General features: G+C 39.8%; 1 protein-coding gene across 4 annotated transcripts in view; it reads right to left on the bottom strand.

Annotated features, from left to right (window-relative positions):
- The window catches only part of DAB1 (DAB adaptor protein 1), a 643380-nt gene that overhangs the window by 173130 nt on the left and 443360 nt on the right, over positions 1 to 26890 (bottom strand). For 3 of the 4 annotated variants that reach the window (XM_081867205.1, XM_081867206.1, XM_081867207.1), the window contains one exon: positions 963 to 1079. The exons of the other annotated variant lie outside the window; for it this stretch is intronic. The gene's annotated coding sequence lies outside the window, so the exon portion shown is untranslated. The remainder of the gene's footprint in view (positions 1 to 962; positions 1080 to 26890) is intronic. 4 annotated transcript variants of the gene reach the window in all.

The following is a 26890-nucleotide window of genomic DNA, read 5'->3' on the forward strand; positions in this document are numbered from 1 at the left end:
GGACCCCTTCATTTTATCCTTAAAGACACCACATTTATGCTGTCCACACAGAAACACAAGAACATATTAATGTTAGTGACTCCATCTGGGTAAACAACCTAAATTTCTATTTTGGATTGCTACTGCCTGCGTTCCAGAACAATGCTAGTATTTTCTATATAACCAATTAAAATCCCACAATAACGCAAATCAAAGAGGGAAAATTCTTACTACCTTTTAGAGCTTTTTATTATTGCAAGTTACAGCAAAGTTGCAGCCGGTATATCTGTTTCTAGGATTTCACTCAACACTCTTTAAAGTACTTTGTAGAAAGAAAATACAGCCTCAATAAAATTTGTTTTCTATAACAGCATGTTGCCCCATCTTCTTTTTAAAAAAACTTCTGTTAATACTTTTTTTCTTACTTTATTTTAAGGCTGCCTTCCAAAAAACCATAATATAAACTTTAGATGATGTTACTTCAAACCACTGTCAACTCAGCGGTGCAAATTCATTTATTACAAGGCACTGTAGTACAGTACAGCTCTGATGTCTTTGAACATGCCTGTTTTTACTTTTGTTTTGATTCAGCATTTGAAAATTGTTCCTATTGATCTACCTTCTCAGCCAAAATGCATTTGCTTTTGTCACCAAGACAAATAAAAAAACCCCAAGCAAATAAAAAAAAGGCAACCTGTGAATGTAGTAAGGTGGTTCTCATCTCACAGTCAAAGGGTGCAAAGAAAATCTCCACGGAGATCAAAACCAATTAACCCGCAGTCCTTTCGGTTCTTATGACTCCTCTGAAAGTCAAAAGGATTGAATGTACTACATGCAGTTTGAGGAGGAATTCTTCGACGGTCTGGATTTTTGAAAGGACATCACCTTCTTAATACATTTGCTAGGAGTAGCTTGCACTGATTGTGATCAATGTTTTATTCTGCACTGGTAGCTGATGAGGGAAGAACAGGCCATATACTTACATTCCCCACTATGCATCATTTTTGCTGCGTCTCAAAACTGGCAGCAAGCGGGCACATCCAATAGTGTATTACTTCCTTCTCTCATTCATGACGGTGTCACACACAGGCTCTGCGATTCTGAAAAAGAAGCATTTCCCAGGTTCTGAGGACAGAGGTTTCCCAACCAATCCATCATGCTTTGTGTGCTAATGATAGATTCATGCATAAGAGACACCATAAGCAGTGCAAGGCAGCAGGCATGAAAAGGAGTGAATCAACTGTCAACGGTTGCGATCTGAAGGACTGCAAGGCTGTGATTAGAATTTTCAATCACAGCTTCCACAATTCATCATGTTATTCAGGAAAGGATGAAGGGCTCTCCTCTCACCCCCCCTTTTTTTTTAAAAAAAAAGCACACACCAGAAATCTTCCTTCATCGTTTCTCTCACCCAACCCCCAACCTCAGTATTAGCATAATAAGTTTCTAGGACACGGGATTGGGGGGTGGGGTGGAGAATACAAAACTTGCTGGTTTACATGAGCTTGAGAATGTATTGGCTACTTGTTGTTCGCAGGAATAAAAACCGCTGTAATAATCTCTTTAGGCACACTGATGAATTTTGGCAGAAATCAAGAAGCAAGAGTCTCCCACTTCTCTCCCTTGAGCTTCAGGTCATTTACCACATACATGCAAAATTCCAGCCCAATGACCCTGGGAGGGTAGCATGAGGCATAAAGAAACATATCCTCAGAATTTGCTTACAGTCCTCCCACAGATAATTTTGTTTTACGGTCTTTAAACAAAGTTACACATTATTTTTGACATCTGACCTAATTTATAAGGAGGTATTTAATTTATCAGGCATACTGCAGATAACACAGAATGAGCATATACTCTGCAGTTACAGTAACCAGGATTGTATACATTATACGATTCTGCTGCTCAGCAATGGAAACTGATTTGGGGCACATGTCACAATGCAGTGACATCCACAACCTTTGCAAATTGGGCAAGCAACAGCATACCGAAATCCTTGTGCCATCAGAGTCTAAACAGCCAGAACCAGTTTCACGGGTGAGTGGTATTGTAGCACTAGGAAGAACTTTCTGCCAGTAAGAGCTGTTTCACAGTAGAACAGACTCTCTCCGAAGGTGGGGAAGGGGAAGTGAGTTGGACTGGACAGCCTACAAGGTTCCATCCAACTCAATTATTCTACCTGCTCTTTGGGCACGAAGCCTGGAAGTTACATCCACCTACTAGCTGGCTTTTGCCTCAGTGCCTGCTCTTCCTCTTGAAGAAATAGAATCTGCCCAATCTAAGGAACCTAAATTATACTCCTAATTTAAAAGCAATATAGAAAATACACAATTAGTGTATATATGTGAATGTACACAGACAATGACTAAGGGAAGGATGCTATCAGTTGTGTCAGCAGATCACAGTAAAGACATGACTCTTAGACAGACAAAACCTGAGGTCTCGCTCAAGGCAATATTTTTTGACAAATCCCCAGGCTGGATTTTATGACATTCCTGTGGAGTACAAAACACCATGATGCATGGCACACATGTTAAGATTTTTGAAACAACTATTCTTGAGGTAAGCGGACATTACTGTGTAATTCATAAGCTGCTAAAACTTTGGAGGCATATTACAGAACATGGTTGAGAATTACTTCAACCTGTATTCTTCCTTCAAATCTCATAGCTAATCTCTGCTTTAGTGCCCAAACAAATGTAAAAATAGCCTAGAAATGGAATATCTATTTCTGTTCCCTAGAAAATATCACTTGCAGGAAAAGCATACTACAGATACACAAATCCTCTCCTTTCAAATAATCCTTCAGTCTAATCTTCCAGGGACCTATTTTGATCTTTCCCTTGGCAAGCAACATCCCTCAGCATTTGCTAACTGTTCCAGATCTTTTGAGCAAGAGGTCAGCTGTAATTCTGACAGCTAGCAAGCAAAACATGTGTGGATAACTACAAAGGGGGTTGGCTATTAACATATTTTAACCCAGATTGACAGTTGAGTTGGTGAGATTATCATTTCGCTGCTCTGCCATGGGCCCTGATATTTAGTGAACCATTTCAACACTCTGTCAGGGGTGAAAAAGCCATTGTATTTGGCAGCAAACCTCTCTTGTTATTGGGAGGAAAGAGGGGGGAGAGTTCTCACATAGGGCTACTGTAATCCACAGAAATAGAAAACTAATGTAAAGCATGGAAGAAAAAACAATTAGAAATCTTAACCAGTATAAACAATTGCTAATTTAAAAAAAGGAAGGAAGGAAGGACGTCACAAACAATTGTTCCTGTGTGGACCCTTTTCAGAGATTTGTGGAGTAGGTTGGGCTTTACTTTCATACCTGCCCAGGCACTTACTGAATATTTTTGCTCAGGCAAGTCAAAACATGTTAACAAAGTCAGCTGCAGGGGACCATGTATGGACTGGCACCTACTGCTGAAAGAAGATACTACTACTACTATTACTACTACTACTACTACTACTACTACTAATAATAATTTATACCCCGCCCATCTGGCTGGGTTTCCACAGCCACTCTGGGCAGTTTCCAACAACATATTAAAATACAATACAAAGCAAAATCTGGCAAAATTTCAAAAAGTGCTCTGAGATTGAGGAACAAAAATGGAAGCTTCTTCCAGGAGGGAAGAGAAGCATTTGAGAAATTGGATAATTTATTTCAGCACAGCAGTAATCCAGCTCTACATTAGCCACACCAGACTCTCGGAAAAAGCACAAGGTTTCCAATCTGCTCCTCAAAGAAACCTGACAGTTATTGATTATGCATGAAATAATAGTAATGCTGGCAATGTACACCAACTCCATGGGGCACACAGTTGGGGTTGCTCATCAAACTTCTTCTGATGGGAATAAATTTTAAAACCTCTTGGTCATCCTTACGTTACATATCATCACCACATTAGAAAATAGGTCTTCTGTTGGTTTTAGCAGTTATGATGAAGGTTATATCCCTACATGTTCTCACATGCAAGGCCAAACTACACATGGCATTAAAAATGTCTTTGCAATGTATGGTTTCTTAAAACATTTTACATCAGCTTTAATCATTGCAGCTGGCATAGAGGTAGAATTTAACCCTTTTCTTCCATGCTGTAGTCCTGGGGAAAATCCTTCTGCAGCTGGTATTTGCTTTGAGGAAAAATCCTCTGTTGAGGCCAAAAAGCAGCACAGGAAGCTACCTTAGACCAGGCACACCCAAACTCGGCCCTCCAGAAGTTTTGGGACTACAACGCCCATCATCCCTAGCTAACAGGACCAGTGGTCAGGGATGATGGGAACTGTAGTCCCAAAACATCTGGAGGGCTGAGTTTGGGGATGCCTGCCTTAGACTAAGTCAGATTTTGGCCCACCTAGCTCAGCATTTCCTACACTGATTGGCAGCTGCTCTCCATGGTTTCAAGAAGGAGTCTCACACAGTCCTCTTTGAATAAGTCAGTGGTTGACCCTAAGGCCATGTGAATGCAAAGCATGTGCTGGTGAGGAAGGTTCAAATTTCACCTCCGCACCAGTTACAATCTTCATAAACTAATACCTTTTACCCTCTCAAGTAATGCTATTTTTATTTTTTAAACATTGAGGATTGCATACGAAAATTCACTTGACATCATGTCTCGTTTGGCCAACAAACTCACTGCCTGAAGTGGCTGCTTTGATTCTTCGAGGAAGGAGGGGGGCATTCAATTTAGCCAGACTCTAGCAGCCCAGTTTAATCAGAAAAAAACTAGTAAAAGTGGGTTGGTAAAAATACAATATTGAGCCAAATTACAAGTCAAATCCTATCGTGTTGTGCTCCCATGAGAGCATGATAGAGTCTGAACTCTCAATTCCATCCCACTATGTCATCCAAGTCCTACTACTTCCTTCCACATTTTTAAAGCATCTACTGGAAATTGTCTTGTAGATAAGGAAAGATAATTATGATTCACTAATTTTATCTATTCACTGATGTTATCTACTGCAGTAGCAGTAGCTGTAGCTGTAGTATTTTCCCAAAAAGTATGCATTTCTTAATGATACTAAGTTATTAGCGATATTAAAAAACACAAAAAACCCTGAGATTAACCTCTTCTGATCTTGCACTTGATAGAGAGAATAGGTTGAAATAATGGTTACAGCAGTAACAGAAGACAGTGGGCAAGACAGGATCTTCAGAGATACAACAAATCACAAATGACCGAATGCTTTCCTAGTCCTGTCAGCTGATTCATAGGAAACAGAATATATAGATTTTGATTCACCATTTTGTTACTGAAAATGCTGTTCTAAATGCAGTTCATAAAGAGGAGAGTGTCTTAAATATATATTTGGCTAGATTGGCATGGTTTTTGCCAGGTCTGACTAACTGGGCACATTTAGTTGACTCGGCTGATTGGCTTTGATACAGGATGGAATCCTATTGGTGTCCTCCACTAACAGAAGCCATCTGTCAGCAGAACAGGGAGGAAAGCATATTTTGGAAAATCCCTGCACTACCAGGTGGTGCAAAGGGATGTGGCTGGAGGAGGAGAGTATGCTACCAGTGGGATGGAACCAAAGAGGCTAACACTCTGCTGCTCAAGGGTTCGCAGACATCTGCAAATGGCTTTGTAGACAAAGTGAAATAAAATATCGCAGACTATTTTTTCTCTAAGTATTAAATTTAAAACCAAACAAAATGGTATCCAATGGTAGTTGTCAGTTCTTACTCAAGACTTCCAAGAATCATTTCCCCTCAAGTAATTGACAGCTTGGATGAGGCCAGAGATAGTCGCCTGGTTCACATGCCAAAGCACACCATAGTGCAAAAGTGTAATTGTGTGGGCTCTGAGGGAGGAGATTTGGGACTCAGCTACATTAATTTTTTTTAAAAAAACAGCAGTCTGAATGTGTTATAAACATGCAACACCAGTTGGCGCTGTAAAGCACAAAATGTTTCTATGCGGTTTTACACAGCGGTGCATATGACTTATTTATAGCGAGGGTTTTTTCTCTGTGTATATCCACCCCATGTCTGCTTCACTATTCCTGCTTATTTTGCAGCTGTGGTGCACTGAGCAAAGCCATGGCTTGATAGTCTACCATACTGAGCCATGACTTGATTTAATATGAACCAGGGCTCAAGGTTTGTGTCTCCTGAACATGAGCTGCAAATCAAAAAACAAACGCACACAAAAATTGGTTAAAGATTGTGCAGAGCTAAACCACAAATCCAGTAAGCCAAGTCAAGCAATGACTTAGCTCAGCACAGTGCAGTAGCAAAATGACTGGGGCAGAGCAAAACAGTCACAATCTTCTCCCCACGGCCCACCCTCCACACACACAAACACACACACACACACACACACACACACACACACACATCTATGCTAAGCCATGGTTTCACTTGCCATAATGCGTGAACCATGCTAATGTTAAGCAATACACACATCCCTCTATAAACTAGGTACAAGCCTACACAAACAGATGGGAAATAGGCTAGAAAGGCAGACATATTAATCAACCCTGTTGGATTTACAAACATAGCAAAACATGACTTTTAGTAGGGGAGACAATAAGGAACTTTGTCTTTATTTTTGGTCAAAAAGGGGGTCACATCCCTGACCATGAGGTCATTTCCCCCCTTATGTGATACAGTTACCAACAACCACTGACACAACCAGGCAAGTCCTACACTGCCTGATCCAACCTATTAACAAAAGTCAAACCCATGCTCCAAGGCAACAGAGGTAACAATAAAAATTTTGTCTTCAAAAAATTAATGTATGAATATTAAAGAGTGCTTGCTACCTTTTGTTGCATTTTTTGTGGGGAAAACCCCCATCATCAAAGTGTGGAAAGAGTTCGCCTTGCCTATGTGTCTTGGTAAACAGCCGTAAGACAGTTCATACTGCCAGTTCAATTGATTGTCTGCAGTGTGTAAAAATGGGACAATTTAGACTGTTGTTATTATGCACGATTATTGTGATGTACAGCTCTGACCTTTCTGGATAATATCTTGACTGTTCCCTGCAGCTTACCTGCAAGAAAACAGCCAAACTCATTTTCCCTCAGGTCCCTCCTTAAACAAATAAATCAGTGTGCTCACTGATTGAAATATTTCACTACCCATCAAGTTTGCTCTCTCCTTCCATTCTCTCAGACCAGCCTCCCTGACCTCAGTGTCACAGAGCAGTGATTAAATTTTAATGACATATAGCATCCAGCAGTAAGTCTAAGTAAGTAGTTATGCACAAATAATGCAGTTCTGTATAAAATTCAGCTAAATGGCTGATAGGACTTTGTGTATATTTTTAGCACAGCCAGTCAAAGTACTGGCAGTCCCCCTGTCCCCAACTCCTTTAACCTTTTTCTTTTTGCAACCCTCCCAACCTAATTGCAAGACATTAATTTTTGATGTCAGAAGACACTGGGTAGAAATTTGGATCCGACAAAGAAGAGTAAAAACCTTAAAAATCAGAAATATGCATGTTTATCTTCCTCGTGATTTATGTAGCTAGTGCATCATAGAAGATTTTTTGTTTTTCTTTCTTCAAATTAGATCACAGAATCATAGTAGAGTTGTAAGGCACCGCCAAAGGTCATCAAGTCCAACCCCCTACAATGCAGAAATCTCAGCTAAAGCATCCATGACAGATGGCCATACAACCTCTATGCATTTCTTCAAATGAAATAAAAATGGAATGCATCAGTGTAATACAAGTCTAATGCAACAACAAGGCAGAGATATTTCAAAAGGCTTAGATCCATAGAAAACTACATAAATGCTTCTCAAGGCATATGAATTAATATAGAGACAGAGCAATTTTAATGTAAAGATTACAGGTAGGTTTTGTTAGCATTCTAGATTTTGCTTCAGACATACCCTAAGAGGCACAGGCTATGTGGGCTTAAGGTAAAGGTAAAGGTACCCCTGACCATTAGGTCCAGTTGTGGATGACTCTGGGGTTGTGGTGCTCATCTCGCTCTATAGGCTGAGGGAGCCAGCGTTTGTCCAAAGACAGCTTCTGGGTCATGCGGCCAGCATGACTAAGCTGCTTCTGGCGAACCAGAGCAGCACACGGAAACACTGTTTACCTTCCTGCTGGAGCGGTACCTATTTATCTACTTGCACTTTGACGTGCTTTCAAACTGCTATGTTGGCAGAAGGAGGGACCGAACAACGGGAGCTCACCCCGTCACGGGGATTTGAACCGCCAATCTTCTGATCAGCAAGTCCTAGGCTCTGTAGTTTAGACCATAGCGCCATCCGCGTCCCTTATGTGGGCTTATATATAATGAAAACAAAACACTGTATGTAATACTCAGCTACCTCCATGTCTTCAGTTAAATCTTCTGCCCACTTCGCGCTTACATGAGTAGCTGTGTTTCATAGGGAAAGTTACACACTCCAAACGAAAATTCTTTGGGCAAGGAGTGGAAAGTCTGGTTTCACATGACCAAGGAAACTAAACACGTCAAACTTATCATCTCCACAGAACTCTTAAACTAGTTGGAAGTATATGCTGGAAGGATATGCTTAAGCATGAGGGCTGTCAATCAATATCTGCTATGGAAACCTGCATTTCAGCAGCAGGACCTACATAACCATGTGCAAGACTGAAGCCTGTATGGTCAGAATGTGCCCTTTCCTGCAACTCTGAATTGTCTGTGATCATTAGATGAGCCACATAGTCCCTTCCAACCTTTGTAAGTGGGATATTCTTCCTACATTCCCTTCACTCTGAGGATTAAGCAGACCCCTTAACATAGCTCTTATTCCTACTTATTTCATTAATAATACACAACTGATAACAAAAACTGTTTTACAAACCATAGTTGAAAAATGCATTACACACTGCAGAAGCAATGTTTTAAAAAAACAACAACAATGCAATGTGACATTTTTGTTTCCCTTAACAGACATCAGGTACACAAACACAAACGGGACATGTCTCTGAAACTCTACATAACATATAAAAAAACTGATACATATTTAGCTATGGTTTGGGATATTTGCTGGAAGGATAAAATGGGATGGTGGAGATAACCATATATGCCACCTTGAACTCCTTGCAGGAAATACAGGATATAAATTTAATTATGATATATATAAAAGTAAGGAAAGAAAACACAATAAGTGTGTAATATATTCTTTGCTTCCAACTTTTATAAACCATTTTCTTTTTCTTTAAGAGTGTTTTGGGGGGAGAGGTGGAATTACTACATACTGATTAAATTTTGATACAGTATTGGAGTTAAATAGAACAGCAGGCCACCAGTTGGCCATTATTATTATTATTTTTCATAATAATAATAATAAAATGCAAAGCAGGAAAAATCTTTCAGAAGAGAATTAAACCACTAGTAAGCACTTTAGGAAATCCTACTGCTAGTGTTTTAAAGGGTTTATCCAGCTGAGTTAGTCGATTAGCAGACTGTTAAATCATTGTGGAGATGTGTTTGGAATTATAAACATCCTTGTGTATACTCAGGAAATCTTGGAAGAACACACATAACCTCACTTATCTGTAAGGCCTGCATAATATCAAAATGTTTAGAAAATCAGCTGTTTAATAAACAGAAATTATTTGTAAATCATACACACACACTTATACAGGGTTATACGGGCACACATTGTGGATTTAAATAGCCATGGTTTATGGATACCAGAAGTTTAATCAAAGGCTATTTCACTGCAATAAAAAACAAAACAAAATAAATATGATGATATCCTACTACACCCATGGTGGATATAATTTTACACTTATCATTTTCCTGATACTGTAGGCTGCTTTTCTTCTTTCTAGATTTTCTGTGTTGTGCTTTTTGAAATATGCTGTGACATATAGGGAAAAAATGATAAGAAATGGAAAGACGAAATAGGCTCCATTTACTTTAAGTGGGTAATTTTCTCTTGTGCAAATTTTCCAGGATGCCAACATGAAAATATTTATTTGCAAATACCACTTATGAGGCTATGAAACCATACAGTGGTTCCTCACACACTTTCTCCAGTGACTCTACGCAAACTCCTCTTTATTTATTTATTAAAATTTAAACACTATAAAACTAAATAAAATCATATTTGGGTGGAAGAGGTAGATAATATATTCCCAAAAGGCTTATTTTTACACCATTCAGCAACCATAAGTCATGATGCCAGCAAGAATGAAGCTTTGTCCCATGCTGAAATTAAACCTCCATTCAAATCTATCATCATTACAGTTAGTGATTACAATTTGCAAATCACTAGTTAAAAAGCCAGGCCCATGGGGAATTTTAATTTTACGTTTTGTAGCAAAGTGTGATAATACTAAGAGACCCATGTAAATCTTGAGATTCTGGGAAGATTAGCTTGCATTCATAACAACCCTTGGGCAAGAGATGGTGAAGCAGATGTATGTCTGCAATATTTCGATATTCAGCATCAAGGTTTTAAGCCTTTAAGCCTTAAGATGCCCCCAAAATAGACAGTATGAAGAGAACTCAGAACCAAAACAGCACATTGCATAGTGAAAACCATGCCACACACGCCATCTAAACAATTAACCCACTAATCCGTACATTAACCCAATAAATATCAGGGATCACAATGAGCTAAATACCATATACAACCTGGCTTGCAAGGATAGCTCAGTCAGTAGAGTGGTAGAGTGGGTCTGAGCCCCACAGTGGGCAAAAAGATTCTTGCATTCCAGGAGGTTGGACTAGATGACCCTCATGGTCCCTTACAACCCAAAAATTTTACGATAGGTAGTGCTGAACGAGAGATGGAACTCTGACAAAAGTGCCCTATACAGGTTTTGAAGAACTTGTATGGAAACCAAACAACATGAATGGACACAACCCAAATTTCTTGAGATTCACGGTTCTTCCTCCCTCCCCGCCCCCCAAAAAAGTTTCTTAATTACATTACATTACAAAAGTGAAGAACAAGACGCAAGACTTCATAGGGCATACCTGTTCCACCGGCTTTGCCTTATTGACCTTCCTTTCCTGCCTAATACAAAACTGTAAGCCTGCAGACAAAGCCAGTGCTAGTTTTCATTTCTTCACAGCAATGTTAGGTGCTTTATAAATAAACACCGTATTTATTCTGGAGTAGCCAATCTACTGCAGAGCATCTATTGAAAATGCCAGGACCTCAAGCATCAGCAGATGACAGAACCAAAGGAAAATTGTTAGCAGGCCTCCTTCAATAAAGAGGCTTTAAAGTTGTGGATGTGATAAATAGCCGCATGCTTACTTTCTCTGCTTCAAACTTGGATTACACCAGGTATCCTTTGTAACTGGCTGCTGTACCGTAAACTTACAAGACGTTGAACTTTTGAACCGTGGCACAATGGCTTGCTCTCAAATGGTTTGCTATCAAAGATTGCATTAGGGTAAAATGCTCCTTTTCTTCAAAAACTGTCAAACAAACTCACTATATATAATTGCTTCACATTCCTCATGGCATGAATAGCAGGGGTCTCACTAGACGGTAATGTTCTATCAGCATTATTATTACACAATCATTCAAACCCTGGAACTCAGCAATTAGGACTTACCATTAGGATTCAATTGGAAACATACACCAAAAAAAATAAACTCTAGATTTTAGGGGACCCTACAAACACTGAAGTAAATAATATTGGAGATTTAGACAGCAATTCTCCACACAACTGCATAGGCATAAGTCTCACTTGAATTCAGGGGGGTTTACTTCTGAGAAGACTGAAAGGAGATATGATAGCCATCTTCAAATACCTAAGGGCTGTCTCATGGAAGATGAAGGAAGCTTGTTTTCTCCTGCTCCAGAGGGTAGGACTCAAACCAATGTATCCAAGTTCCAAGAAAGGAGATTCCAATTAAACACAAGGAAGAACTTTCTTAAAGTAAGAGCCGTTCGACAGTGGAATGGACTCCCTTGAGAGATTGCGGACTTTACTCCCTTGGAGGTTTCAAAGCAGAGGTTGGATGGCCATCTGAAATGGATGCTTTAGTTGAGATTCCTGCATTGCAGGGGTTGGACTAGATGACCCTCAGGGTCCCTTCCAGCTCTACGATTCTATGATTCTATATACGTCTATCATTGTGCACACGTATTGGTAGATTTTTTTGTCCAAAACTGCCTTCCTTTACAATCAGCTGCCATGATTGTATTGCAGTGGACTCACTCCATGCCTGGGAAAGCTTAAGGCCAATTGTGGTTTTATGGTCTTCCTAATCACCATCTTAGTTTTCCAAAAATGCAAAAGCTCCATCACTGAGGGACGCTGTGGGCAACAATTATGGTAGCTTCCCCAATAACACTGGAAGTGCTTTAAAAAACAAAAACAAAAACAATTTAATGGAAATGTAGGATTTCCAGGGCATTGCATTTTGGAGAAACTAAGATGACTGTTGGCAGCCAGAACAGCTGCCTCAGTAGCCATTACAGTGGGCAGTGGGCTGTGACCACTCTTGAAAGACCTGTTTTACTGGTGTGGTGCTGATTATGTAGCTTGGGAAAATACAAGCTAATTTTACATCGCAACATGTCACACTGATGTAAGAAACACCCAGCTCACAACTCTCTCCACATCTACAGTTTCACCACCAACACACTCTTGGGAGCTGGAAAACAAGGAAAATAAAAAGTGAATAAATACAGTTGTTAGTGCCAAACCCTAAGTCATTGCCTAATTTCCAGTTTAGCAGAAAGCCATGAGAATTATTGCCAGGGGAAACTAATATTAAAAAAATGTGCACCTGAAATAAGGATTCACATTTGGATTTTGAATACATTTGCATGAAGTTTTCTTCCACCTTAGTGTGAAATACAGTGGTACCTCGGGTTACAGACGCTTCAGGTTACAGACCCCACTAATCCAGAAATAGTACCTCAGGTTAAGAACTTTACTTCAAGATTACTACAGAAATTGCATGGTGGCGGTGTGGCGGCAGCGGGAGGCCCTATTAGCTAAAGTGGTACCTCAGGTCAAGAACAGTTTCAGATTAAGAACAGACCTCCAAAATGAATTAAGTTCTTAACCTGAAGTACCACTGTACATGTTTTTCTCACTGCATGTATCAATAATTTTCATATCACAAATATGTGGTAATTTGGCACTCAAAAATATGTTTATGACATTAATGTTTCATTTACAATCATTCCAGAACTGCCTCAAACTTTATATCTTGAATGTTCTATCCTTAATAAAGCTATCATTGGAGATGTAATTTATCATTCGTGAAGACTAAGATTAATCAATGAACTGGAGGTTAACCTATCAGACAACATCAACCCAACATACTGAAATGAATATTGCTACTCAAAAGGAAGCTCCTCATGTAATTCAGTTCATTTGATTTTCAGGTGATAATATATTGCTAGGAAGAAAGAGATCAGAAAAATAAGACTTTTCTGCAGCATGTTAAAATTTGTGCTTTGTAATTTACCAAAAGGAAGAAAATGAATCATGTGGAATCATTCCATACTTATTATAGAACTAGCACTAAAGAGAACATTTTCTTTCGAAACTGTCTCACCTATAAAGCAAATATCACTAAACACATTCATCTACCTGATTTAGAGGGCTGTGCACTAACTAGCCTCAATGAAATCCTGAATCCTGAACCAAAATGGGTCACTTTGGGTCAACCCAATATTTCTTGACAGCTTTTTCTTTGTAGCCCCCCTTGATTTCTTGAGGCCATCCCTTTTGTACATATTAGTTCCTAGTTTTTTGAAAATGCTAACTTGGAGTCTAAGGCTATACATCTTTACGTGATTCTGACTTGAACTGTTTGCAAGCACAGGAGCGAAGCTATGCAGTACAATCCTATGCATGTCTATTCAGAAATAAGCCTCATTGACTTTAATGACACCTACTCCTACCTAAGTGTTCACTGGACTGCAGCCTCAATGCATTCGAAAGCAATTCATTTTCAACTTAAAAACCAAGGATGCAGCCTTGCAACAACAAACATGGAAAGACCAAGAGAAAAGAACACAAGGAGCTGGAAATGTGTGCAGCATTTCTATACAGGCACAAGATACATTAGGTCTCCATTTGTTTAGAATGTTTGAGATTCGAAGATATAAGAATATGTACAGTGAGGGGGGGACTATTTGATCCCCTGCTAAATTTGCCCATTTGCCCTCTGAGGAAGAAATGACCAGTCCATAATTTTAATGGTAGGTTTATTGTAGCTGTGAGAGACAGGAAAACCCCCAGAAACCCAGAATACAAAAGTCAGAGATTGATGTGCATTATAATGAGTGAAATAAATATTTGATCCCTTTGCAAAAGATGACTTGGTACTTGGTGGCAAAACCCTTGTTGGCGATTACAGAGGTCAGACGTTTCTTGTAGGTGGCCACCAGGTTTGCACACATCTCAGACGGTATTTTGTCCCACTCCTCTTTGCAGATCCTCTCCAAATCAGTAAGATTTCAAGGCTGATGTGTAGCTACTCGAACCTTCAGCTCCCTCCACAGATTTTTGATGGGATTAAGGTCTGGAGATTGGCTAGACCACTACAGGACCTTAAAGTGCTCCTTCTTGAGCCACTCCTTTGTTGCCTTGGCCGTGTTTTTTGGGTCATTGTCATGCTGGAATACCCATCCTTGACCCATCTTCTGGGTTTCTGGGGGTTTTCCTGTTGTTATTCTGTCTCTCACAGCTACAATAAACCTACCATTAAAATTATGGGTTGGTCATTTCTTCATCAGAGGGCAAACAGGCAAATTTAGCAGGGGATCAAATACTTTTCTCCCTCACTGTATGTGCGGAAGAATCATACCATATTTCATTGACTCATTACACTCCCTATATGAGTGCAAAATATTTGTCAAAAATCAAAGACCTAACAGATGTTTAACCTATCCCAAGCACTGAGATGGAGAAAGGATATTGGTTTTGTGTGTGTTGTGTCTGTCACCACATCGGGCTGCCTTTGACTTCCTTTTTGGCATGTGGATCTCTTGTTTTGTGGCAGGTTGTACTTTATGAAGAAAAGAAACCTTGCACTGTTGCTGCAAGTAATACAACGATCCCTTTAAAATATTACAGTATGTAATCCTCTGCAAGTTAACTACATGCCGAGTGAAGAAGAATTGCTTTTGATCATTCCAAATTTATCTGGCACTAATTAGAGCTTAATAAAAAGGAGAAAAAATGCAGGCAGCAATTAATTCCCAGGTGCGCTAACAAGGTACAGGAAAGTAGGATTCTTGCATGACATTGCCAGTGTCATTGTAAAACAGGAAATGACTAGCTGAGAATCCACCAGCAAATGAGGGTGACACTCTCACTGAAGAAAAGTCATCCATGCTACATTTTCCACAACGAAAAGGAGCGAAATAGATTCTGGAAAGGTCCCTAATTTCATGGTTTGGCAGATGCATAGTTAGGACACAATATGAAGTCATGCCTATCAGGTGAATCTCATTTTGCAGTGAAGTATTAATCTGCTGCTAATACACTTTATACCTCATAGTTTGAAGGAGAATAATGGCATACATGGAAGATGTCAGGATTCAGCCCCAGCTGCACACTGCAGCAAGGACAGGAAGAAAGGATATAATTTAACTGCATATTTTATTTTGTAAAAGTGAACTGAAAATTGAAGTATTAATAAAATATTTGCCACAATGGCTGTTGATGAACTAAACAGCAGTTCGCTTTTATGAAGACAAGGTGGCTCACATTAAAGTTTAAAAGGAAGTGTGAGTTTTTCATTAATTACCCTGATGCTAGATTGCATTAAAGGCACAGCTGAAAGCTTAAAGGGGGGAAAACACAAGGTACTAACTTGCCCCAAATCTTACCTAAATATTATTATTATTATTATTATTATTATTATTATTATCATCATCATCATCATACCTTTCAATTGGCTGGAAATAGAATAATTTGTCCATTACAAGTGATCTGTTTCTAATTGGTACATAAGCCAATTCCAATTACTTCATAGTAGCTCTATTAATATATGGGACTACTTGGAATCAAGAAGGTTGTGGTTTTGATTTTTACTGAAATCTGAGTAATGGCAACTGGCATTTAGATTGGTCTTCAGGGTACGTTCTTTTGACTGTCATTTATCCCAAGTAGAACTTGAAGGACATTTTGCATATGACATTGAATAGCCTTATTATCTTGCTAAGTACCATAAGTAAAGCCACAAATCATCATCTTTAAATGTGTATTAACACTTCTGCTGCTGGCTTTGCTTTCCAAGTGTGATCACATTTCTCAAATAATGTTTATTTTGCCACAGACATTTCTAAAACCATAATTGACTGATGGTATATATTCATATTTAATCTTAGAAGTAAACTAGAAAGGCTTCCTACAGGTCTCTCAAAACCGTAGCTTACTGCAGAAAAGAGGAAACGTCTAGCATTGCTATTTAATTACTTGCTGAAATAACATGCAACCTCTTGCTGTTTTTAATGTGATGTACTTTTCTTCAACTGTATTTAACAATATATTGAATAACCCTTATTACCCTAAGCAAATGATTTTTTTATACAAACCTGTACTGCAGAAAATGAAAAAAGTTTAATTGTCTATGTTCACCTTTTAAGGAGATTCCATAACTGTGTGGCAGTTTTCTACAACTTTAAGAAAAAACGTGGTTTATCATGGTCTCAAAAATTACTATGTCCCTAAAGTACAGCAGGTGCTTAAAAAGAAATACCACTGGTTTCCATCGATAATGCTCATCAAATTTCAGTTTAAATGTGACACTGACATGTTGAAAACACTTATGTGGGTAGGTGCTTTACAGAATTTCTCTGTCATTTAGCTGCTATCCAACATGAGCTTCCTTGGTTTGCCAGCTTTCAACCTCCCTCCCAATGAAGCCTTTCTTTTTTCTTCTTTCTGCTAACAGCATATATATAGCCCATTCTGTATGAAAGACTTGTAGCAAGGCTTTATTCCATTCCTTCTGTCCACTAGTGACTTCCTAATTCCCTGCCTCTGCTAAGCCTCTATTCTTCATGTTGTGCCTCATCCACATAACCTACCCATAGTCCTGTTTCTAAGCCAATGGCATGACCTCACTTTAGCCACTCTGCCTCTGGGGTCTCCATTCTCTAGCTTTCTTACCTTATGGGTTTTCTTCCTCCAACAACTACACACTTCTGTTCCCAAACCTCATGTAAAGAGCCAAATAAATGATTATAATTTTTTTATTTATATGCCTCCAATCTGACTGGGTTGCCACAGCCACTTCTACTTCCATCAGAGAAAATAATCACTGTGTGGTACAACTCCACAGGACAAGCCATATGTGTGATCAGCTCCCTAGTTTTTGCCCAGTTGCAACCACACCAACAACAACTTCCACATGGATTGTAGAGATCTCAGAGGCCCTGTTGTAAGTGTGCACAGAGGAAAAATTAATTTTCTGCAGAGTTGCATTGGGTCCTGTTTCAACATGTGACTCAAATGTTGACAGGCTTTCAACATCTGGTTAGTTTTGCTTCAGTGTGGCTTGTTCTACTTGCTTATTATATATAGCATTGGAATTGTTTGCTGTTAACGAGATTGATTCATTCAAATTGTATTTTAGGACTGTATCTATGTTTACTCCATTGTGAGCCTTTCTGAGCATTACTGTAGAAGAGCAGGATGCAAATGATAAAGTCAACCCCTCTTGCAACAGTGTGCCTAAAATTTCTCCAGCTATATGAAGAGCCACTCAATAAGTTAGTTTGCCACCTGCAGCTGTGCCACACAGACAAGAAGTCTTGATAGAAAACAACCTTTATGTGGAGTAGTTTGAAGCATAAGAACGACTGGCATACAAACAATTTCCAAATATGAGGTGGGTCCATACAAATAAGATTATATAGTATGAAGTGATTTTTTTTTTAAAGAATACTTCTTGCACAAACTTTCTATTTGAAGGGAAAAGAAAGCTATTATTTTCCAGTGAGACAGAGAAGGCAGGGAGCAGGACACTGTGGTTATAGAAAGGCGCTGAGGCTGGGACTGCTCTGACACTGGAGGGAATGGGGAGGGGAAAGGGAAGTCAGACAGGCAGCAGATGCCAACTCTCCTCATCTTCTTGCCACCTCCAGCAAGCGCTGTGTTGCTCCTCAATACATGTAGAAATGATGACACACACGCACACACATTGTGATTCACAATACATTGCCAGGTCAAATATTATGAAATCGCTATCAAAATGTGGCCTTCGAACCATTTTTGGATGGTGTACCAATTCATCGCCCATCCCTACCCCATGATGCTTAACCATCTTCTACATGAAGCCACTAGTAGGTTTGGGCTGCAGTACCATCAGTGTGCTGACAACACTCAGCTCTATCTATCCTTTCCTTTCTATTCTCAGATCCCAGGGAAACTGTTGAAATCCTAAACAGGTGATTAGAAGCATTTTCGGGATGGATGCTATCAAGCAAGCTGATGTTGAATCCAAGTTGTGGGTGGAGATTCGCAGCTCTGGAAAGACCAAGTATGCAGTCAGGAGCACAGTGGGTTCAGCACTGATGGAAGAAGAGTGCTTTCTACTAGCTTTGGCTGCTACATCAAATGAACCCCTATCTGGACAGGGCTGACCTTGCCACACTGATCCATGCTCTGGTTCTGTCAATACTGTAATTTGATCTATGTGAGACTGCCTTTAAAATGGTTCAGAAACATCAGCTGGTCAAAGTCCTATTGAGGGTGAGGCAGTCACATCTGTGACACCTTTACTATTTCAACTGTGTTGGTTACTGGTGCGCTTCCAAGCCCAATTTAAAGTGCTGTTTTTTATATTTAAAACCCTAACTGTTTTGGACCTATTTATTAGACCACCTGCCCTCAAAACATTCTGTGTGTGCTTTAATATCTGCTTTGGAGGCTCACCTGGTGTGTCCACCCACTTAAGTTGATAAGAGTTGTGGTCATAAAGGAGAGATGCTTCTCTGCTGCAGCCCCATAATTATGGCATTCCTTTCCTTTGGACCTGCATCAAACTTATGCATTGCATGATTTTTGAAAGGCCCTGAAGACGCCGCCTGCAAATTGGTCTTCCAGGCAATATGTTTTAATAGCTAGGTGATTGACTGATTGTTGTTGTTTTCTGACTCTGTGGCTACATTTTCTTATGTGGAGTCTTGTCAAGTTGTAGTTTTAAGTTCTGATATTTTGTATTATTGTTCTTTTCTCTTTCTATTGTTTTTATTGTGAACCACTTTGGATGAGCATCTGGTCAGCAAAGTGGCCTAAACATATTTAGAAGTTAACAAACAAACAAATGTAATCAGAGCAGTATTATTTCTTTGAACTGTGGTTACATAATTTATTTAACTTTTTTCTATAGTAGTTTCAATTATTACTTGAAAGGGTATATGTTTTGCTATGTTGGCTGCTGGAGTATTGTTGTTTTATTATCCCCTTATAAATATATTGGAATATTTGTGCTGTAAGGGTTTATTGATTTAATGGTTATAAATTCTGTATTGCTTATTAATTGAAGTGTTTGTGGGACAGCCTTCTCATATGTTTAGTAGAAATTTATTGATAATTATTGTAGAATTTTTATTGTTAGGTATTTTTTCATGTGGTTTGACTGCTTGTGGCTGAAAAGTGTGAGAAACGTATTTGTGTTCTTCATATTCCATAGTTCCAGTGGCGTAGCGTGGGGGGTGCAGGGGGGGCCGGCCGCACCGGGAGCAACATCTGGGGGTTAGGGTTAGGGGGCGCAAATCCACGGGTTAGGGGGCGCAAATTACTTGCCTTGCCCCGGGTGCTGACAACCCATGCTACGCCACTGCATAGTTCATTTGAGTAAAGCCAGCACTTTCAAATGCACATATTTAAAATCTTCATGAAAGAGTTGAAGATTCTCTTATCTTAGTTTGCTGGTAAAATCTTCGCTGCACTATATTTTTAGATTGGCATATACTGTGCAAAAATAGTCAACTATCATGAGATCTGTCTTCCTACAGAAAAAAAGATGAGAGGGCAATTCTAGAACTACTTACAAAATTATAATCCCATTCATTTCTGAGGGACTGCAGCAGAATACAGTGAAGTGGTACTTGGATCGCTCTTGAGGTATTACTGCCAGCATTTCTATATGAATGACCGTCTGAGACAAAACAAAGGAAACACAGATTTAAGCAATAAAAGATTTCTTCATACCCAGCAAATAGCAAAATTGAAAAATCAATAGCAATTTGGCAACATTTGTGCATGTGAAGACTGATCAGGTTTAAACAATCCTGCACAGTCAGGATTACTCTTCTGTCTGTGAGAAGGGACTGCATAGGACCTTCAGAAATAAACTCAGCAAACGCCATGCCTTCCTCAATAGATATGTGACTGCTATTTCTTGCCTCTGTAATTCCCCTTCACACCACTATAAAACAAGAGAGTGATTACTCTCAAGTCATAAGGAATCTCGAAGAGACACTGCCATTCAGAGCAGACAGCATTGGGCTACATGGAACCATGATCACACCTGCACAAGTTAGTGTCATAGGTTGATGTGATTATCCACACACCAAATTCCTTTTTCCTTATCACTTTTTCCTCTACAAAATACACATAAATAATGGAGTTCCTTTAGTCCAACATAAATTAGGCAAATGATACCCTTGTTAAATAAATTTATGAAACAGCAGTGAAAGTTGAAGAGTTCCTGATGTGGAATGCCTTCAATTCAACAAACTTGAACTTTTCACACAAGACCTTCCTGGAAGATCTTCCCCAAGATAGTAGACAAAGCATTTTGCTTCTCCAGTCTATTGTTTTTGAGCCATCTGGCAACACAAAAACATGAAACTAGGTATTCCTGTACTCATTATTTTTATCATAATTTAAAACAAAAGGTTTTGATCTATGAAAACTTCAATAACTTTGCCACTCCACTGCAAAATCAAAAGCCATTCAGTCTTACACAGCGAAGCCAAAGCCAAAGGAAGAGCAACTTTTTATATATATTTTACCAGCAGCACACCAAGTCTGGACAGCAAAAGCACAGAGGCAGGGATTGTTGGTCGCTTCATTTTAAAACTCCCTGTCCCTGGAGTACATCCTGTTCTAGTCCAATACCCCTTCCAAAAGTACTCATATAGAACAATCCTAAACACTGCTTTTCACACCAGCCAGCACAGAAGATGGGGTGTGAGGTGGTTTCTTCTTTTTGCTGTGCCAGCTCCAGGGCACCTGTGGACTGGATCCAAAGACAATGGTGCCAAACCATTGCCACACCCTGTTTCAAATCTTTTACGCAGGCTACTTTTAGACAGTAGCTTCCTATTCCCTGGATGCAACAGGGGACTCTGACCCAGCAGCAGAGGCAAATAGAACCCAGCAGATGGTCCTTTCTATCTTACCCTATGCCCTCCAGTGGCACGGATCGGGGATTAGGATTTCCTGCAATGCTTTGTTGTTTGGGGGTTGCCTTTAATAGGTTACACATGTATGTGGCAATGTTAAACAGAAACAGAAAAAAACATAACACTATTTTTATTTAACCTGTTATTATCTATTTATCTTCAGCACTAGGGAAAAAACAATATATTTAGTTTTGTATCTGGTTTGTGTGTATGTTAACATGCATAATAAAGTAACCTTTTATTTTCCAGGAACATATGTGAACTTAGAAGCAGAGGTTTTAGTGAGAAACAGCCTTCATCCTAATTGGCCCTGGCTTTTTTCGCTCAGTTCTACATGCTGATAGCTATGGCTTGCAAATGCATTCAAGGACGCTTACTGCCTCGACAAAGTCTGCTTATGTTGTGGCACTTGCTCTTGATGCGCTACAGCTTCTATCTCAAGATGATAATCTCCACTTTTGGTGTCACTTCATCATATGGGGCCACCGGTCAAAGGGCACCCACTGGATCTTTCACCAGCTGAGATAAAAAGAAAAATCAATTTCAATCATCATAAGATGAAGCCACTGGTATGTGCACTCACAGAAGACAGATCCCAATGTCCTCCTCCCTTGCTGTCCTGAAATGGTCTTAAATCATCGCACAAGCGCACAGAAACGCAGGCCACAGATACCGCCCTTTCTCAGCATTATAAGCAATCCACTCTGAGCTCAAGCAATATAGGGAAACATGCAGAAAGGCATCCACATTCATTTTCCTCCTGAGTGTAAAGAACACATTGCATGTCATTAAACAAACTGGGGAGTGTGTGAGAATTAGGCGGGGGTGGGGATCATATTCAGTTTGTCTTCAAAAATCTATAGATATCCCTGTTAACTACATTATAAAATATTAATAGAGGAGAAATATTTGTTTCCAGCGCAATTCATAGAATCATAGAGTTGCAAAGGATCCCGAGAGTCATCTAGTCCAACCCCTGCAATAATAATAATAATAATAATAATAATAATAATAATAATAATAATTTATTTATACCCTGCCCATCTGGCTGGGTTTCCCCAGCCACTCTGGGTGGCTTTCAACAGAATATTAAAATACAATAGTCTATTAAACATTGAAAGCTTCCCTAAACAGGGCTTCCTTCAGATGTCTTCTAAAAGTCTGGTAGTTATTTTTCAGGAATCTCAAGCATGAATCTCAATCAAAGGGTCTATGACGGAGGACCATCCAATTTCAGCTTACAAACTTCCAATGAATAAGTCCACCACCTCCCGAGGGAGTCCATTCCACTGCCCTAATGTATACACATCTACTCAGTAGTTAAGTCCCATGGAGTTCAGAGAGGCTTATTTCCAGGTAAGTATTGTAGAATTGCAGCCTCAATTTAAAGCATTTCTCCAAAACTATATATTAAAGGCAGATGTTAAAATACCATATACTGCAGGTAGAAGTCCAAGGTATTGATCAAAACATTTAGCAATAACTTCCTGTTACTATTTTTCTTTAAATAAACACAGCAGCAAGGAGCAGATTGATATTGGGGGAGGGGAGTTAAAAAAAGATTTGATATGTTCTCTGCAGTTTCCACAGTTCTGCATCCAGCAATAGAAACATACTGTGCAACAGCTTGAGAGATGAGCTTCATCAACAATAAGTAATTTTTATTCTGTTTGAATGGCCGAAAACAATGAAGGTGATTAAGTACTGCAGATATAGAGTCAGAATTTAGGAAACTGGCAAAATAATTATAGTAATAAAAATAGTTCCCTGTGAAATAAAGATTTAGTTTGGGAACTATTTTGTGTGGAAGAAACTGTTTGCTAATTTTTACTGATAGGTCAGGAAATGATAAACACTCTAACAGGCATTTGGAGTTTGTTGTGTAGGTTTACTATTAATCCTCCTTTCTTCTCTCCCTAAAGTCTTTTCCATTCAACCAGCCACTGACAGGACTAACACATGTTGTCCCTGAACACATGACCTTCATTTTTGTGAGGCACAGTCCATGAGTTTGGAGTCTACTCATGGAGGTCTCTGCGCAAAAGTTACAATCAATACTTGGATATCAGATAGAGGACTGGCAGGTGTGATCCAAATCCCTTGTCACTCACATACATTTCTGCACTTTGACACTCTGCATGGGGCTACAATGTACGCTGCAGTTATTTTCAGAAATATTCATTCCCTTCAATGGGAAGACTGCCTCAAAGAGTGGTCTGTTCTTAAAACAGAAATATAATAACCTTTACAGCCCCTCTCTCTTTTATGATGCTATATGTCAATCCGTCAAAAATACACCACTGGTGGTCAGCACCTGGGTTGGGGAAGCTCTAGCCCACAGGTTAATATTGGCCTGTTAGGGGGTCCAGTTTGGCTCACATGATCATTTCCCACAAAACAATGTCTGCCTGTCAATCAGCTGATAACCTTGGTTGGCATCAGCTGATGGGGGCGGGGTTCAGTCCTGCTGGGTGGTGTTTTGCCAAATCACTCCCTGAAGGGAACATGCTGGCAAAGCAGACCACTGCAGACCAGGACTGAACTCTCCGCCTATCAGCTGATCATGAGTACAGAATGCTCATCATCACAGAATTGTAGAGTTGGAAGGGATCCTGGGAGACATCTAGTGCAACCCCCTGAAATGCATGAATCTTGTAATATTTTGCCCAGCTGGGGTTCAAACCTGTGACCCCTGAGATGAAGAGCCTCATGCTCTACTTGCTGAGCGATCAGGAAACACGCTGGCATGGCAGACCCATCTCCTTCCCCCCATGGACTAACTTTGACAAGTGGATGCCACTACACACCTATCAGTCGCCTGCTGTTACGTTTTAATCACAGTGAGTTATTTTCCACGGCCACTACTGTATCAGAAATGAAGGGGGATGTTGAAATACACTCAGTTGCTTTTCCTATGGGCCATCATTCACCTCCAAGTTTTAGCCATGAGAGCAGGGTGTAAGTGGCAAAGTTAAGACTATAGGGGTGGCCCGCTTCTTTCCCAAGCACAGTTTTCTCTAATAAACTATTAAAAACTGTAGTGCGCTCTCTCGCTCTCTCTCTCGCTCTCTCTGTCTCTCTCTCACACACACACAGTGTGAGAAAGACAGTGTGGCAAAACAAACTGTGACTTTTCCCCAGTTTTTTTTTATAACTAAGGTAAAATCACCAGCTCAATAGCCCCTGGAAGCATCTGTCTGAACTTCTTCAGGCATCTTACTCAGGAGTACTTCCTTTATGTCCCAATTTTCAAAATGATTGCCTCTAGAAAACTAGGGGTGGTCATGGGATTTCTTTTTCCCCACCCCAAAATGGCCAAGTCTGCTCTTGTAGGAGAACTGCTGCACTCTTCTTTCCTAAATTTGGCAGGCTTCATCACCTCACAAGTGACAAACCTGCCTGCAAGTTGCATTCAACTGTGGCAAAATATTAAACAATTAAATTATTTATTTATTTATTTTTAAAAAATTAAGATTCCCTGCATGAAAAAGCCAGAACGTATCTACCTGTAATTTTGTAGACTTAGTACACACTGGAGGGGTTCCTCTGTCTGCAAATGTCACCCACTTATGTGAAAAGAGTTATCACCAGTTTTAGATTCCCCATTATAATCAATGGAGCAAAGCAGACTTTGGATTTAAAAGATCAGATTGGCCTCAAATAACAAATTGAACCTGATACACAGTAGATCCAAAAAGAGAGTGGGCTGCTTCCAAACTCTACAGATACAGATACAGTACTTGGAGAATCTTGTGATAGCAGAACACCTCTAACAACAACAACAAATTTCTATTTGTATCCCGCTCTCCCCAGCCAAAGCCAGGCTCAGAGTGGTTAACAACAAATACCATCATATTTACATGCAAATGCCACTACAGTGTTGAAATGTTTTTCATCAAATCATACCTGACACAATTTCCATCAACAAATTCATCTTTAGTTTAACATTATGTGAGTCTCTGGAGTTGTTTCAAAGCCTGCTGAGAAACCAGGATTCCCAGACTACATCCAGATAAGGGGCCTAGTTCCTCCACAGCCACCATTGTGAAGGGATGCCTTTTTACACATGAGAAGGTCTAAGAGTCTATTCCCCACCCCCAACTTCAAGCTCTTCGCTTATACAGAGACATCTAGAGGTCTGCACAGATAAACTCTCAAATACCCTCAGTATTTGTACCTTTGCAATTCATTAGATGTGTTCCGAACAAGTGAAAGTTTTAAATGGGGCGAAGCATGCTCTGCCATCTCCTCAGTAAGCTTTCTTTCCACGCAATCCACGCAATAATTACTCTGGTAACTCAAGGATGCATAGAGCATGTACATCTCTACAATGACTATGAAGCTTGTGTCCTAAAGTAGCAGACATCCTTCTCTGACTTGCTACATTGTATCTCTGGTTATAACAGTTTTTTGTGTTCCTTTCACAAGGGAGGGGGAAGAAGCTGAACTCCTAATATATCATATAAAAGAAAACCCCCGACAAACACACAAATGAGTAGTGCTTTTAAAAATATGAGACTCTAATAATACACCTTTTTTAAATGGACAGTAGAGAGCAGCACAATGATGTTCAGGAGATGCATTATGAAAATGACAGATTGCAAACCAAGATCATCCCTAAGTATTTATCGGTTTAGGTTCAGAGCTGAGCACAGTTGCAAACAATAAAAGCTTTGTGTTTTTTCCCCCTGATTTGGACTTAGAATTCCTTCTGCGTACTATTGAAATCAGAAAAATTGCTTGACTATCTGATGTGCAATTACCTTATGAACAGCCCCAGGGAACTACCAAAACATCTGCAACATTGCTGTGCATAATAGTAAACACAGAAGAAGAAACATATTTTTGTGGGCTGTCACAATAACATGACATTGTGTATAGCTATAATGGAACGATGGGAACTATTACTCAGTCACAAAACAAACTCCATTTCCATCACACATGCAGCTTTCCACCAGGAACGCTGAATCCTGGTTGCTATTATTTTTTAAGCACACAATCATATATTCTCTCCCCACCTCTCTCCTGTGCTTTTTAGTGGGGAGCAGAAGTAATTATAAGGACAAGGCTGATCTTCATAGGGGTTTATAAGCAAGAGCACAGGAAAAGGAAGCCTGTCTTATAAAAGAATGCAAAGTGTCTAATAAAGAATGCATGTCAGAAAGCTGGAAGGAAGCTTTTTCACTGTTGGGTTTAAAGAGATGAGCAGCGAAACTTCCTTCTTTTATGTATCAGGAGGGAGTATGGAGAAAGCAAGACAAGTTGGAGATGAGTGCGGGATGAATGCCGCTGTCAATGCCTGGAGAATCTGTGCCTTGTAATGAAGTGGGAAAATAATGAGGAGCTTGAAGCATTTTTCCTCACCAGAGCAATTACAGGGGACCCTCCCCCCCCCATCATGCCTACACGGAGGAGCCAGCAGTCCAAGGAGGCAGAAATAGAGCATCCACCGCCTCCTCTCTCTCCACAACTCCCAGTTGCTACCTCCTGGCAGACAAGGGGGGGACGGGACTATTATTTTTGCACGGTTCTTTGCCAATTTGTAGGATGGGTGCCCTGCAGAAAACTTGCCTGGCCACTCCGCAGGGCTGCACGTGGGGGCCACCCGCCGCC

This window comes from Podarcis erhardii (genome assembly GCF_964252035.2).
Source record: "Podarcis erhardii genome assembly, chromosome: 6".
Taxonomy (NCBI): Eukaryota; Metazoa; Chordata; class Lepidosauria; order Squamata; family Lacertidae; genus Podarcis; species Podarcis erhardii.